General features: G+C 49.2%; 1 pseudogene; it reads right to left on the bottom strand.

Moving 5' to 3' along the window:
* Positions 1-8413: 8413 nt before the first annotated feature.
* On the bottom strand, positions 8414-8530 carry LOC112471702 (annotated as a pseudogene).
* Positions 8531-14354: the final 5824 nt, after the last annotated feature.

Here is a 14354-nt window from a genome sequence, read left to right on the forward strand (position 1 = left end):
CCCCGCCAGCCGCCTCCTCCCCGAAGCCACGTTCAACACGATGCATAATTGATAGTGTTAGCAGAGCGCCTCACCCTCCCTGCCATTTTTGACTGGATCTGGGCAGATACAAGCCCAGGTCTCCTCCGCCCCATGCCTGTCAACCCCAAGACCAGAAAGCACGGCCATGCGGGACGCACAGGGAGGCGAAGCCTCTTCCCCCGCCCCCGGGGACCCTGTCCAGCCTCTTAAACCCGAATCTTTACGTCTCGTCTTTTGTGGCTAAACTAGTGTCCAGCGCGCCAGCTTGTGCGCACCGCGGGGTGAGGCGGGGCGCAGCGCGTTGATGTTAGCCTCCAGCACCCAGGAAGCCAGTCTGAGCGCACCCAACGCCTTACCCTCAGGTCTTGCCAGCTAGAGGCGAATGGGGCTTCAGGGCTGCAGCAGGCAGCGGCACGAAAAGGGATGGTTACAAAACGTCTGCTCCTGCTGAGCACTGTAGGCTGGGAAACTTAGGGCCTAATTTTCCCCTCCCATTCGCCCCACCAATATCTTCACAGCCTCACAAGCAAACACACCGCCAACCTCACACACGGTTTCCCACAGTCTGTGCCCGCTCGCCACCGCCCCACTGTCTCACACGCTCACACAACAGCCGGCCTCAGCAGACTCTAATACTCGCTGTTCCTGACTCTCACTCCCTGTCTCTGGCGAAACCCCGACATTTCTTGTAGCCGCAAGGAGATGGAGGCGCTGGGATGTTCAGGCATTTGGCTAAAACTCGATTTCTGTCCCCCTGCACTGCCCACTGCAGCTCTGGAGAGTTGCTGGCCAGAATGGGGAAAGGGATACAGGTTCGCGGACACACGCAAAGCCACAACCTTCCCTGGTTCTTTCCGTAGACATTGAGCTGTCCGGAGCGCCGTAGGCCCCCAGTCCACATCTAGGTCCGTGGCGGGGTGGGGCGGGGCGGGGGGAGGTCTTTGGCGATGGGTCGGTGGCGTGGATTTGAGGCATCTAAAAAGCTCAATCCCGATTTGAGTGTTGAGCATTTTAATGAGCTAGGGAGGTGGGGAGTGGGGTGGGGGACAGACGGGCGAAGAGTGCTGCATCTAAAGAGACCACCAGACTGGAGTTCCAAGAATCTTTTGTAAATTAAATATGAACAGTCTGGAGCACGCACGCTCCTCGTCCCTCCCTCTCTCCTCCACATGCTGCAGCTACTGTAGGCAGTGGAGCCGGCTGAGACCAGCTCATCAGAACCCAGAACTTATTCCACCTACTTGGTCCTGTAGTTCCACAGCTGACCCAGGGGGAGGGTGGCAGAGGAGTGAGAGCACCTTGACCCTGCGGTGGGACAGGTGGAGCGGGTCTCTAGTTCGGGAGTGAGTTTCTGCGGTTTGGGCCTGGCTGGGCCAGGGAGTGGCGCGGCCCACCTGGCAAAGTCTCTTTGTCTGCGGATCTTGGGAACGTCATGAGTGTTGTCTCCGTCTTGGGAAACCTGAGGGGGCGGTCCAGAAAGTCTTGGCCCGGGAAGGGGGGCCTGGGGTAGACAGGGGACCCCCAGCGACGATGGAGAATTGGGTCCAGATGGCGGGTCCCGGAGCCTTTCGCGGGAGGGAGCCGGGCGCGGGGCGCGGAGGCAAGGATCGAGGCTCCCTCGTGGAGGCACACGGCTTGTGGGTCCTACACCCAGTTTTCACCTCTCTTTTAGTTCTTTTTACGAGGAGGCGGACAGAGAGGGGGCGAATGAGGGACAACTTGAAAGGATTGAGGGACTGTATGACAGAGAGTGGGGAGTGGAAGGAAGAATATGCTCGCTCGCTCTCTCTGCAAAGCGCTTCCCTGGACCGCAGGGACCCGCCCCGCCAGCATCCCGAGAATCTCCAGGTCCAGCGTGCCAAGAAAGACCCCTTTCCTTTGCTTTCTTGCCGAGACTGCAGAAGCCAGGGGAATTCGGCAGAGAAACAGGGCTCCAGGCACCAGGACGGCAGCTAAGGGCACGGTGGCCACCCGGCAAGGGCGCCGGCTCCCGCGGGCCCCTGCGATTCCCGCCCACTCCCCAGCGAGAGCTTTTGTTCCCGGAGCGCGCCCTGGGGAAAGACAACTCTTACCCCGGCCTTCGACCCTGAAGAGCCTAGTGCCTGCCCCTGCAGCCTGAAGCTCGAGTCGCCTCGGGCAAGGTCCGCGGAGGCCTGAAGTAGAAGCCACGACTCTGGGTTCGGTCTCCGAGCTCAGCTACAAGATTAAGCATATGCTGCCCGGCGCCTCTAGGCGCGCCGGAGCGGTCTAATGACTATAATGTTAATAATGGTACAGTTACTGAGGGGCTGGGAACCGGGAGCGAAGATACCACCCCCGCCGCCGCCCATGTCTTTGATCGTTAAAGAAACAGGTCGCTAATCAGGTGGATGGAAGTAGGTGTGGGGAGAGGAAAGATACAAGGTTCCAAGCCGCCAGCGCTGGGGCCCCAGATTTGGAAATCTGTAGAATCCGAGCTGAGGCTTTTGGACCAGGCTGGAGTCCGAACCCTAGACAGACCCAGGAGCCGAGAGCTGGAGCTCCGGGAAGCTTTTTGCAAAACGACCTCTAACTTGGACGTTGCGGACCCAGACAATCCCAGGGGTGCAGTGGGTCGAAACCCAGTAGATCCCAGTAAGTCAAGATATCGGGCCCAGGCCTGGTTCGCGCGCGCCCCCTGCTGGATACCGCCTGCCAGGCACCGAGGCCGGGGTCAATGATTTGGGCGACTGGGCAAGGAGGCCTGAGCCGTCCCGGGCTCTGCAGATCCGTGGCGCAATGTTCCGAAGTGGGGTACGCTTAAACAAGGCACCAAAGCTTTCCTTCCTAGGCCCGCCCACCCAGCCTAAGTCCTAGTAATCTGCAACCTCCTCACCTGCCTAACAAAGGCACAGACCCCGCTTCGTACCCCATTGTGTTTCCAGTGCCCAGGACACAAAACAGGTACCCTCTGAATACTCCGTGGATGAATAGTCTGTGGCACCAACCAATGAGCTTAATCCTCCTGTGACGGAACCTTTCTCTATGCCTACGGTCCCCATCCTCCTCCTTGCATGAGCGCTTTGTCTTCGAGCCCTGTTTAGGAGCCCTAGAAGACTGTCCTTAAGTCTCATGACTTGGTAAGGGACCAATAAAATGTCCAAGACCTGAAAAAGAAAATCTTCTGACTCAGAGAGGAAAATAAAACTGCGCGATTGGAAGTAATGGATGTTTGATTAAAGTTCAGGTGCAATCACTGCACTCAGAGTTGTACATGCCTTGCATTTAACGTGGTACGTGGATGATTTAATAGATGTGAGAAGGCCTCTAAAAGTAGGAAAGCCAGGGCCCAGGAGGGCATCGAATATGCCCCGCGTGATAGCCTACTCCAGAGACATTTCTCATAGCTGCCCTCCAGCCAGAATCTCCTAAACACTCAGTGCTTCCTGCCTTTCAGCTTTTGCTGTCCAGCCCACCTCCCCCGCCCCCGCCCACATTCGCACAGTATTCCCATCATTTTCAGCTTTTGCAGTCCAGCTGCCACCCGCCCCCACCCCGCCCCATTCACACAGTATTCCCTTTTCTAATTTCCAGCAAAAAGTTTACACCTCGGGGAAGCCAGGCCCTGTTTATAACCCCCCTCCCACCTTCCAGCTCTCCTTTTCCTCATGTACACTCTACGTAGTAGTTAGGAAGAAAGGTTCTAGCTTCAAACTCTACCATGTACTAGCTATGTGACCTTGGCCAAGTTACTTAACTTCTCTGTGCCTTAGACAAGAGGGTGTATATCAGAATACCAATTTTACTGGGTTACTATGAGGAATAAATGAGTCAACAAATGCAGGAAAAGCTCCTAGTACCTAGCACTTAAATAGTGCTCAGAAACGAGGTATTATTTTTTCAACAATAGCTAGAATTAGCCATCATTACTGCCTTGCAGAATTGGGTCTAGGTAGGATGTGATGTTCTGCTGCACATGCCCCTACATGCTTGTGTCTTGCCTCTCCCACAGGGGAAGAACCTTGGCTCTGCCCTCAAATGTCTCTCTTCACTCCTCTCCTTCCCGCCGCCCCAACACACACCAGGGCATAGGTAGCAATCAGAATTACTGTTAGTATTTGTAAATTTCTAGTCTCAGCTACATCAACCCAAATTCTGATGCTTGCGGCTGTCACCAAGCGCCTGTTTGGGAAGAGAAGTCTACAGCTGCAGTGTTGGCAGGAGGTTTTTAATTAAAACCACAATCTGTTTAAGTATTTATTGGGCTCTGTGACTTTAATTATTTTCTAGGGAAAAACAAAAAATCCACATTTGCTTATGGGAAGACTGTTGAGTCAGAGGAAAGTCGAAACCTGTGGCAGTGTGCTAGAGGCAACTGGGAGGAATTTTCTGAATGGTTCCAAATGAAGCTCAAAATTATTAATAATCTGGGACCCAGTTCATGACCTTCTTCCTAGTGCTGTCATGAAATTAGCTTAACATGCTGGCAAGGCCCTTTATTGCCATCACAATTAACGACAGCTCTTCCAGTGGCATTGCATGTAATTATCTGGGTCTGTGCTTGTTTCACTAAATATGGGGAACTCCTGCCTGAAAGAGGCAACACTTCTGCCTGCAAGAGTCAACATGCTTAGCTATTGCAGGCAAGACTGGCTCTCCCTAAAGGGGGAGTCCTGGGCAGCCAGCCCCTCCACAGCAGGGTGAAGCAGGGGATCACTTAAGATGTTCCATCTGCAGATAACAAAATTCCCATCTCAAAGTGTTTTAAACAATTAAGTGCATCATCTCACAAGCAGGAAGCAGGGCTGGTTTCAGCGCTGGTTGACTGAATAACATCAGCAGGCCCAGGTTCTCTCTCTCTCCTTTGTCACCCTTAACAGGGTGGTAGCCTGAGTCTTGTGATCCTTGGTGCCACTGGAGGGCTCAGCAGTAGCTGGGGTCCCATGCTTATTGGGAACGGACTAGTGCCATAAAGTGACTGGATTCTTTCTAGAAGCTACAATCTTTCCTTAGGTCTTATCAACACATAGTGGCTTAGGACTCCCCATCTCTGAGCCAACCACTGGCAAAGGGGATGGACTTGATTGGCTTAGAGTAATGATCATCTAGCCCTGAAATGGATGTTGAGGAGTCAACCCCAAGGTTCACTGCAAGAAAGAAATCCCTTTTAAATAGAAATGTTGGGGAGTCATGTGATCGGAGTAATCTAATATTGTATCAAAATGAATTGAAATGAGACTGACCATAATTGTAATGAACCATATTAGATACACCCTTATTTGGAGATTAGACCAGTCTATGTCCACAGTGTATGAGCAGGGTCAGGGCTCAGTGTGTGAGCAGCCTGGGGGAAGCTCTCTTGGATAGGCATACATACAAACTAGAGGATTCTCTGTTTTCACAGAATTCTTGAAAGGATAAAAATGTGTTCTTGGAGATGTCTGTGCCAGGATCCAAAGCTATTTTGGGAGTAGTGGAGCTTCAGTCTTCAGTTGGGTATTTATGAACAGAAGTTTACAAACTCAAAGATATTCCTACATGACTTCATGTCCTGAACATGTCACTTGGTCCCTTGGTGGAGAAGAGAGGCACTTTACTGTTGAGGTGGAAAACAGGAGGAAGAGTTCTAACCTGGTCTTATGAAGAGCGTGGAGGCAGCACAAAGCTGCCAGTTTCACAGACTCACTGTGTGATCTTAAGCAACTCCTTACCCCCTCTCTGAAGTCTCTGCCCTTTTGAAGGAAGGAGAATGAACTGGATGTGCTCTGAGTCCCTGCCAATGCTGCTGTTTCCTGAGACCCTGGTCCTTGGATGCTGTATCTTTAGAAGCCAGTTTGAGAATGAGATAAAGCCTCCATGGGGGCTTCCTGCAGGAAGATGTCTTCAGAAAGTCTGGGGCCATTGCTGGCCCTCCTCCTCAGGGCCTTGGGCAGTTTGTTTTCTGCCCCATCTCTTGAGGTCACCAGCACACCTGAGCCCAGGAGCTAACCCTCCCCCTAAAACTGCTGCTCATTGCTCTGTGGGTAGGGGGAGTCCTCCTGCTCTGAAACACTTCCTGTAAGTCCTTCACATAGCAAGATTCAGAGTGCAGAGTGGGTGATGTCTTTAGAGATGAAATCTGATCACTGAATAGGTGTGTAGGCCCAGTAAGAAAGGTCAAGGCTACCAGGAGCTCCTTGGCTAGTGGGGGCTTGCAGAAGGGAGACACGGCTCTTCTTGCAGTTCTGGCCATTCCTCTCTGCTCTGCAACCCTCAGTTTTCCATTGCCTGGTGCCATCAGAAGACATGGAGAAAGGACACAATAAACACATATTCTGAGACTCACTCAAAGCAGGGTATGAGTTCAGGAAGTCTCAGCCTGGCCTGTCGCAGGGCACTTTGGGCAGAAATTACACATCAGAGTTTGTCCTGATTTAGCCAGGGAAGTGGCTTCAATCAACACACAGCAATCAGACCAGGGGCCTCCCCAGGGATGGAAATTTCCAGGCACTCCCCTCTCTGTACCTGTGGGCAATCAGCTTCAGTAGCCCAAGGGCAGGCCTCAGAAGAAAGTTGTAGGTGTAATCTGTCAGAAGCAAAGCACACAGAAGCTGAGGGATGAGCTCGCAGAAATGAGTCTGCTATGCCATTCATTCCACAAATAGTAATTGAATCTTCCCCATGTTGCCAGGGCTGTGCTTGGCACGTGTGCAGCTGTGAACCAGGCAGACACCGTCTTTCCCCTAAGAGAGCTTTCAGGCTCCTGCACCTTCCAGCATGTTCAGGTCTCCTGTGTGTGGAACTTGGGGCTTCCGGAAGGCTAGTACTCTCAAGACAGACTCCATCTGCTCCAGCAGGTCACTTGGAGCCAAGGCTGGAAAGACAGCCTGCACCCATCTTAATGTTCAGAGTCACAGAATGTCGGAGCTCAGGGCCTGGATATCCTCCTTCTTTACCCCTTCACATTATCGGAGGGAAGATCAAGGCCAAGAAGGAGGTCACAGAGCAGGTGGGACTGGGGAATGCCCCCAGCATGCAGCTCCTCTGATCCAGGACAGGATGAGCTTGGTAGTCATCACTGACCTTGCTGGTTAGGAGGACCTTGAGACTCTGAAGCAGAGGTGGCCTCTGTGAGGCTGTTTCTGGATGTGACAGGTGGCCTGCTTCAGGTCTCCTGTATTAGCTCCCTGTACCCCTAAGAGACTGAGGTTATGTTCTCCACTGGAGCAGCTCTCTAGCCAGGCCCCCCCAGGGAGAGTGCCCCCAGTCAGGCAGCTGACTGGGCAGAGATCTGGAGGAAGAAGAACCCCTCCCGATGTGGCATGTTGCAGAGGTGCCTCTAATTCTGCACCTAGGCAAGACCAGTTCTAATGGCCACATCTCGAGGACAGCCAGGTACAATTCTGTGTAAGGGGGCCTGGAGCAGAAGATCGGGAGTCATGGGGCTATACCTGCTTTTCCACTGACTTTCTGTGAGACTTTAGAAAATTCTCTCTTCCTTCCTGGCCTCAGTTTCCCCTCCTGTGCTGTGGGGCTAGATGTCCCTCTCCGCCTACCTGCCTCAGCTGGGATAGTAGCTTAGATCTGTCACATTCTCACTCCCCAGGCCTATCCCTACCAAATCCAAAAGGAGGAAGGGTCCCACCATGCAGCGCCCTCCCAGGAGGGACAATCTTCAGGCATAGTTCTCTGCAACATCCTCTTTGAAGTGTCTCAAATAGGCTTTCCTGGAGAATCCAGTGTGCACAGGCCAGGAAAGGCGAACCCGTGCTGTGCCTGTGAACGCCTTAGCTTCCTCTCCCTGAGCCAGCTGGAAGCTTTATGTATTTATTTGCTTCTCCCAGGACCTCCTCTATCCAACCCACATCTCTGCTGGTGCTGCAAAAAAGTGACCTTCCTGCAGATGGCTGTGTCTTATAGCCAGGTGGGGGCTGAGGGAGGGGACAGCTATAAATCTCTCCAGCCTGCGACCTGCAGGGTGATTCTGTCAGAAGGCTCATAGAGATGGGGACAGAGGTACGGAGAGAAGCAGTTGGGGGCAGAGTCACCCAGATCTCAAACGAACTAGAATCAGGAGAGAGAGGAGAGGGACAGGAGAAGAGGGAGGGGAAGGGGAGGAAAAGGAAGAAGCCCACAGTGCCTTCTGGGAGTCAGCACAGCCCCTTCTCCTCTAGGGTGTTGGATGTATAGCTATATTTATTTATTTTTTAATTCATATTCTTCAACTAGAGTTGACATTCAGTATTATTTTATACTAGTTTCAGGTATACAGCACAGAAGTTAGATGTTTATATAATTTATGAAGTGATCCTCCCAATTAATCTAGTACCTACCTAGCACTATACATAGTTATTACACTGTTATGACTGTACAACATTCCCTATGCTGTACTTCACATCCCCATGACTGTTTTGTAACTATCTATTTGTATTTCTTTCTTTTTTTTTTTTTTAAACACCTACAGCACCTGATATTCCAAGGTGATCTCCCATCTGAGTAGCCCAGGCCCGACCCTGCTTAGCTTCTGAGATCAGATGAGATCGGGCATGTTCGGGGTGGCATGGCTGTACTTCTGTTTGTACTTCTTAATCCCTTCACTTTTTTCACTCAGCAACCCAACCCCACTCCCATCTGGCAATCACCAGTTTGTTCTCTGTGTCTATGAGTCTGTTTTCATTTTGTTTGTTCATTTACTTTATTCTTTACATTTCACATATAAGTGACATCGTATGGTATTTATCTTTATCTGTCTGACTTATTTCACTTAGCATAATACCCTCTAGGTCCATCCATGCCATTGCAAATGGTGAGATTTCATTTTTATGGCTGAGTAATATTCCATTGTATATATGTACCATAACTTCTTTATCCAATCGTCTATTGATGGGTATTTAGGTTGCTTCCATATCTTGGCTATTGTAAATAGCATTACCATGAACATAGGGGTGCATATATCTTTTTGAATTAGTGTCTTCTTTAGATAAATACTCAGAAGTGCAATTGCTAGATCTTTTGCGGAGCCTCCAAATTGTTTTCCATTGTGGCTGTACAGATATATAGTTATTTTTTATTGAGTATTGCCAATTCCCAAAGTTCAGTGCTTTTTGCATGTTCTCTCTTTTAATTCTCATAATTTTCAAAGTATATATTATTACCCCCAGCTTGCATGAGACCACAGAGGCTAAGCAGTTCGTGCAAGGTCACATAGCAGAGATGGCATTTAAACCAGGTTCCCTCCAAAGCCCACGTTCTAACTACTACATGGCACCCTTCCCTGCTCCCAAGCAGCCTTTACAGGGACACCACTGTGGGTCCAGTCTCTACCTCCTCCTTGGTTGTTTGGGTTTACTGTAGTATCTATCCATCCTGGTGTTAGCCGGGGCTTTATGGCTGTAGAACTTCAGGAGAGAGTCGGCTCTTGGGTAAATTCTGACTCCAGTCCCTCTGCACTCAATCTGGGCAACAAACACAGTTTTAACAACATTGAATTTTGTAATATCTCCTATCACACTTGTTTGGCTGGCTAACTTTGTGGAAAATTTCCATGGTTATCTAGCTAGCTTTTGAAATCCGCTTGGCTATGAAGTTTGGGATATTTATATTTATATACTGACTTTAGCATAGTCCAGGCAGCTGGTCTTTAAAGAATTCCTTTGGGCTGAGTTTCAGGAAGTTCCTTGAGCCAAGAATGAAGGAATTTTCCCTTCATTTGTCAGCAAATGCATTTCGTAAGGGTGGGTAGAGACTTCTAAACTTTCTGTTTTGTTTTGTTTTTCAAGGAGGGGAGTCAGTTAAAATTCTAGACCCTTTTCCCAGTAGAGTCACCATAGATGTCTATAGACATCTGCTTTATTCAAGTCCAAAGGGTCTGGAGCTGACACCTGGATTCAGGCTCCGCCCCCAGGCTCAGTCCAGGACCAAGGTCACCTAGGGAAGCATGTCCTCAGAGACCTCTGCCCATATTCCCTTCCATCTCCCTACAGCCTGGCCCCACCCATGAGCTGAGCCACATGGAGGGGTTAGTACTCCCTGACACTTCTGACTTGCACTATAACTGGTGATAGGGCCTTTCCTGAAACCATGCATTCTCAACAGGGCATTATTAGCCCACAGAGGGTTAAAACTGGTTCAAGGAAGGGCTACTAATAGTCTTAGATACTCTAGTTGTTCCTAATCCTTGAAAGGACCAGAGTACATGAACAGATATACAGCATATCTGTATAAGGAAGAAGTCAAATACTATCTATTTGCAGATGACATGATCTTGTGTGTAGAAAATCCTAAAGAATCTATAGCAGGGGTCCTCAACCCCTGGTACCAGTCCATAGTCTGCTAGGAACTAGGCCACACAGCAGGAGGTAAGCAGCAGGTGAGTGAAGTTTCATCTGTATTTGCAGCTGCTCCCCAGCACTAACATCACTGCCTCAGCTCCACCTCAGATCATCAGGCATTAGATTCTCATAGGAGCACTGGTTCCTGGTGACAAAAAGGTTGAGGACCACTGACCTATAGTATATCCATGGTATTAAAATTTCATTTCAGGGATCTGTGACTAGGAGAAAAAAAAATGTCTAAAAAGGCTCCTTATGGGGATAATAATGGGAGAAAAAAAGGTTCGAGAAGCACTGCTCTAAAATAAAAGATTAGAATTAAGATAAGTTTGACTGCTAGGACCAGAAGGATAGGGTGGGAGCTTTCCGGAGTCTGAATTTTGCATCTTGTTAGATCAGCAGACCAGGAGGGCGTGGGAAAGAGAGAGCAGAAAACTGGCTCTCCCAAAACACAGCAATGCACCTAGCAGTGTGGGACCCAGATAGCTCCAGTCTAGACATAGGCTTCCTGTGGGGTAAATCCCAACTCTATCACATACAAGCTTAATGACTTTGAGTAAGGTACTCAACCTTCTTTCTACCCCATGTTTATCTATAAAATGAGGATGAGGATGTAACTGCCTGGGTTGTTCAGGAGACTAAAAGAGGATACCTGTGCTAAATGAGAAAACACCTAGTGTCCAGCAGGTAGTTATCTTTCAGTTATGTTAGCTTAGGAGCATTAGTCACCTGGAGACTGTAATTCCTGGATTTCACATCCTCTTCAGTGAGCTCAGGAGGTGCTTGAGTGCTTCTACAAGAGGATGCTGGAGGGGGGGGCACTGCCCTTGGGGTGCCATATTAGGGGATCCTCCTCAGAAGATCCTGTTTCATGGATCCAGTTTCATGGATTTTTCAGTTGCTAAAGTGACAAATACATATAGACCCAAACGTGACTCTAACTCCATTCCTAATTAAATTCCTAATTCAATTCCTACCAGCACTAACATCACTGCCTCAGCTCCACCTCAGATCATCAGGCATTAGATTCTCATAGGAGCACTGGTTCCTGGTGACAAAAAGGTTGAGGACCACTGACCTATAGTATATCCATGGTATTAAAATTTCATTTCAGGGATCTGTGACTAGGAGAAAAAAAAATGTCTAAAAAGGCTCCTTATGGGGATAATAATGGGAGAAAAAAAGGTTCGAGAAGCACTGCTCTAAAATAAAAGATTAGAATTAAGATAAGTTTGACTGCTAGGACCAGAAGGATAGGGTGGGAGCTTTCCGGAGTCTGAATTTTGCATCTTGTTAGATCAGCAGACCAGGAGGGCGTGGGAAAGAGAGAGCAGAAAACTGGCTCTCCCAAAACACAGCAATGCACCTAGCAGTGTGGGACCCAGATAGCTCCAGTCTAGACATAGGCTTCCTGTGGGGTAAATCCCAACTCTATCACATACAAGCTTAATGACTTTGAGTAAGGTACTCAACCTTCTTTCTACCCCATGTTTATCTATAAAATGAGGATGAGGATGTAACTGCCTGGGTTGTTCAGGAGACTAAAAGAGGATACCTGTGCTAAATGAGAAAACACCTAGTGTCCAGCAGGTAGTTATCTTTCAGTTATGTTAGCTTAGGAGCATTAGTCACCTGGAGACTGTAATTCCTGGATTTCACATCCTCTTCAGTGAGCTCAGGAGGTGCTTGAGTGCTTCTACAAGAGGATGCTGGAGGGGGGGGCACTGCCCTTGGGGTGCCATATTAGGGGATCCTCCTCAGAAGATCCTGTTTCATGGATCCAGTTTCATGGATTTTTCAGTTGCTAAAGTGACAAATACATATAGACCCAAACGTGACTCTAACTCCATTCCTAATTAAATTCCTAATTCAATTCCTAACCTTAATCACCAAATGTGACCCTAAATTTGATATAACCACAAATCCTAACCTTAGGCCTCACCCTCACGCCTAACCCCACCCATCCTTACCCCAATTGCAACCTGGGCCCTCACCTTTGCCCTAACCCTCATCCATAACCCTCATTCTAGCTCCACGGGTAACCCAGGGTTTCCCCAAATTAAGTCACTCCTAGTCACAAGTTTTGCTATACCCGTGTTCCTTCTGAGATTGTAGCTACTTAATATTTGTCCTTAAATCAGACCTTTAAAGAACTCCAGTCACTTCATTCTGAACAAATATGTTCTAGAAGCTATTAACATTTAACAAATGTTTCTCCATGTGCCATCTACCTCACAATACCTCCCATACCACCAAAAATGTGCGGTGCACTTTGGAAAAAAGCACAGGCTACCTGAGCCCGAAGCCCAAGCACCAAACAGTCCGCATCCACGTGGAGCAGCAGCTCTGTTTAAGGAAGAAGTCAAACACCGCTGGGGCTGCAGCGCCCTCTGCTGGTGGATTCTGGGAGGAGCTCTAGCTCAGCCCGGCTACTTCTGGGCGGGGTCCACAATGTACTTCCCTGTATGATTTGACATTTGGTGTCACTATCTGTGGGGTTCCGTTAATGTTCGTGAAGAAAGGTGAGAAAGGACCCCCTTAATCTAGAAATAGGAGCTGGGGCACGTGGGATGTGGGGGTGCAAACAAGCCTGAAGTCAGAGGAGAGAGGAGCAGGGCCTGCTAGGAGGTTTAGGGTGCAAGATAAACTCTGAGATATGGAGTATTGTCAGGGTTGAGACTAGGGGTGAGAGTGAGTCTAGGATAGGAATGAAAATGGGAGTGGGGCAGGCTAGGACTAGATGAGGGGAGGATGCAGGGCAGGAGCACAGCAGAGCCAGGTACCAGAGAGCAGCTTGGTATTATGCAGGTAGAAGAGCAAGATTTTTAAAGTGAACTTCTTGGGGTGTGAATGAATCCTTAGGCCTCATAAGGAGGCACTGGAGAATGGCTGGGCTGGGCAGGACTGAGCTGAGATGTCACAGGAAGTCTGTTCTCTGCCTCAGGTCTGTGTGGCTTAAGTCTCCCATCGGGTATACTGGGGACATGGGACCACCTACTGCTCAGCCATTCCGAGGGAGACTCCCCTGCTCTTCTTCCTGGCTCCCCGAGAACCCAGGACTCCCACAGTTATCTGTTCTTCCCAGGTCTTTTTCTTCATTAACCTGAAGACAAGCTTATGTACTTTTCTGCTAAGATCTAATATCTGTTTATTTCTCTATAGCTTATAAAGACACTGTCATCTTGGTTGTAAAATAAGATCTTACATTTGTATAGTTCTTCATATATTAAAGAGCTATTTTCACAAATATTTTATCACTGGTTCACACAAGATACTATGAGATAAAAATGGCCCTTATTGTCCCATTTTACAAAGTTGGAGCCTGAGCTTGACACACCAGACCAGAGTCACAGGCTATTGAGGATTGAAACTCAGTGTCCTGACCTCTAGCCCAGCAGGCTCATAATTAGTTGACATCGATATACCTGAGATAGAATTAAAGTATGAGACACTTGCTCTTAGAGACTAAAAACCTCAGAACTGGAATTTGGGAATCTGAGACAAGGAGATGGGGTTAAGGGTGGTGGCAGTGACCAAATCACATTATCTGGCTACCTATCCAGGCCAGGGGAGTGAAAACACCTACACTGCCTGTGCCACAGGAATCCCTCAAAGTACTAATGTGAATTCCATTCCATCTGTGACATCCAGGACAACAACACATTAGTCACACATTGCTAATATCCTGGGCCTCCCCTACTTCCCTTGTTAAGGGTTTTACCACCTGTGGCTCTGGGGACACAGAGGACAAGATTACCCAGCAGAGGTGAAGTTCCTACAGACCCTGGTCTCTGGCTCCTGACTCTCTCCAGGGATAATTCTTGAATTTGGCATTTCTTTCCCTCCCTCTGGAGATGACCCCCCTGGCAGGCCCTCCCTGGTTTCCCCACCTGGAATGTGGGGTTCACAAATGTGAGGCCCTCGGCCCTGATCAAGGAGAGGCTCTCTGAAAGGTCCCCACAAAGAATAATTCCCAAAGGCCTGGAAGTGCCCCCTTCACCAAGCAAGAGGCTGCTCAGTGGCTCCCGGGGTGGGCTGAGCAGAATGTGGAACTGGGGCATCAGC

This window comes from Pteropus alecto, unplaced genomic scaffold (assembly GCF_000325575.1).
Source record: "Pteropus alecto unplaced genomic scaffold, ASM32557v1 scaffold38, whole genome shotgun sequence".
In the NCBI taxonomy this organism is placed as follows: Eukaryota; Metazoa; Chordata; class Mammalia; order Chiroptera; family Pteropodidae; genus Pteropus; species Pteropus alecto.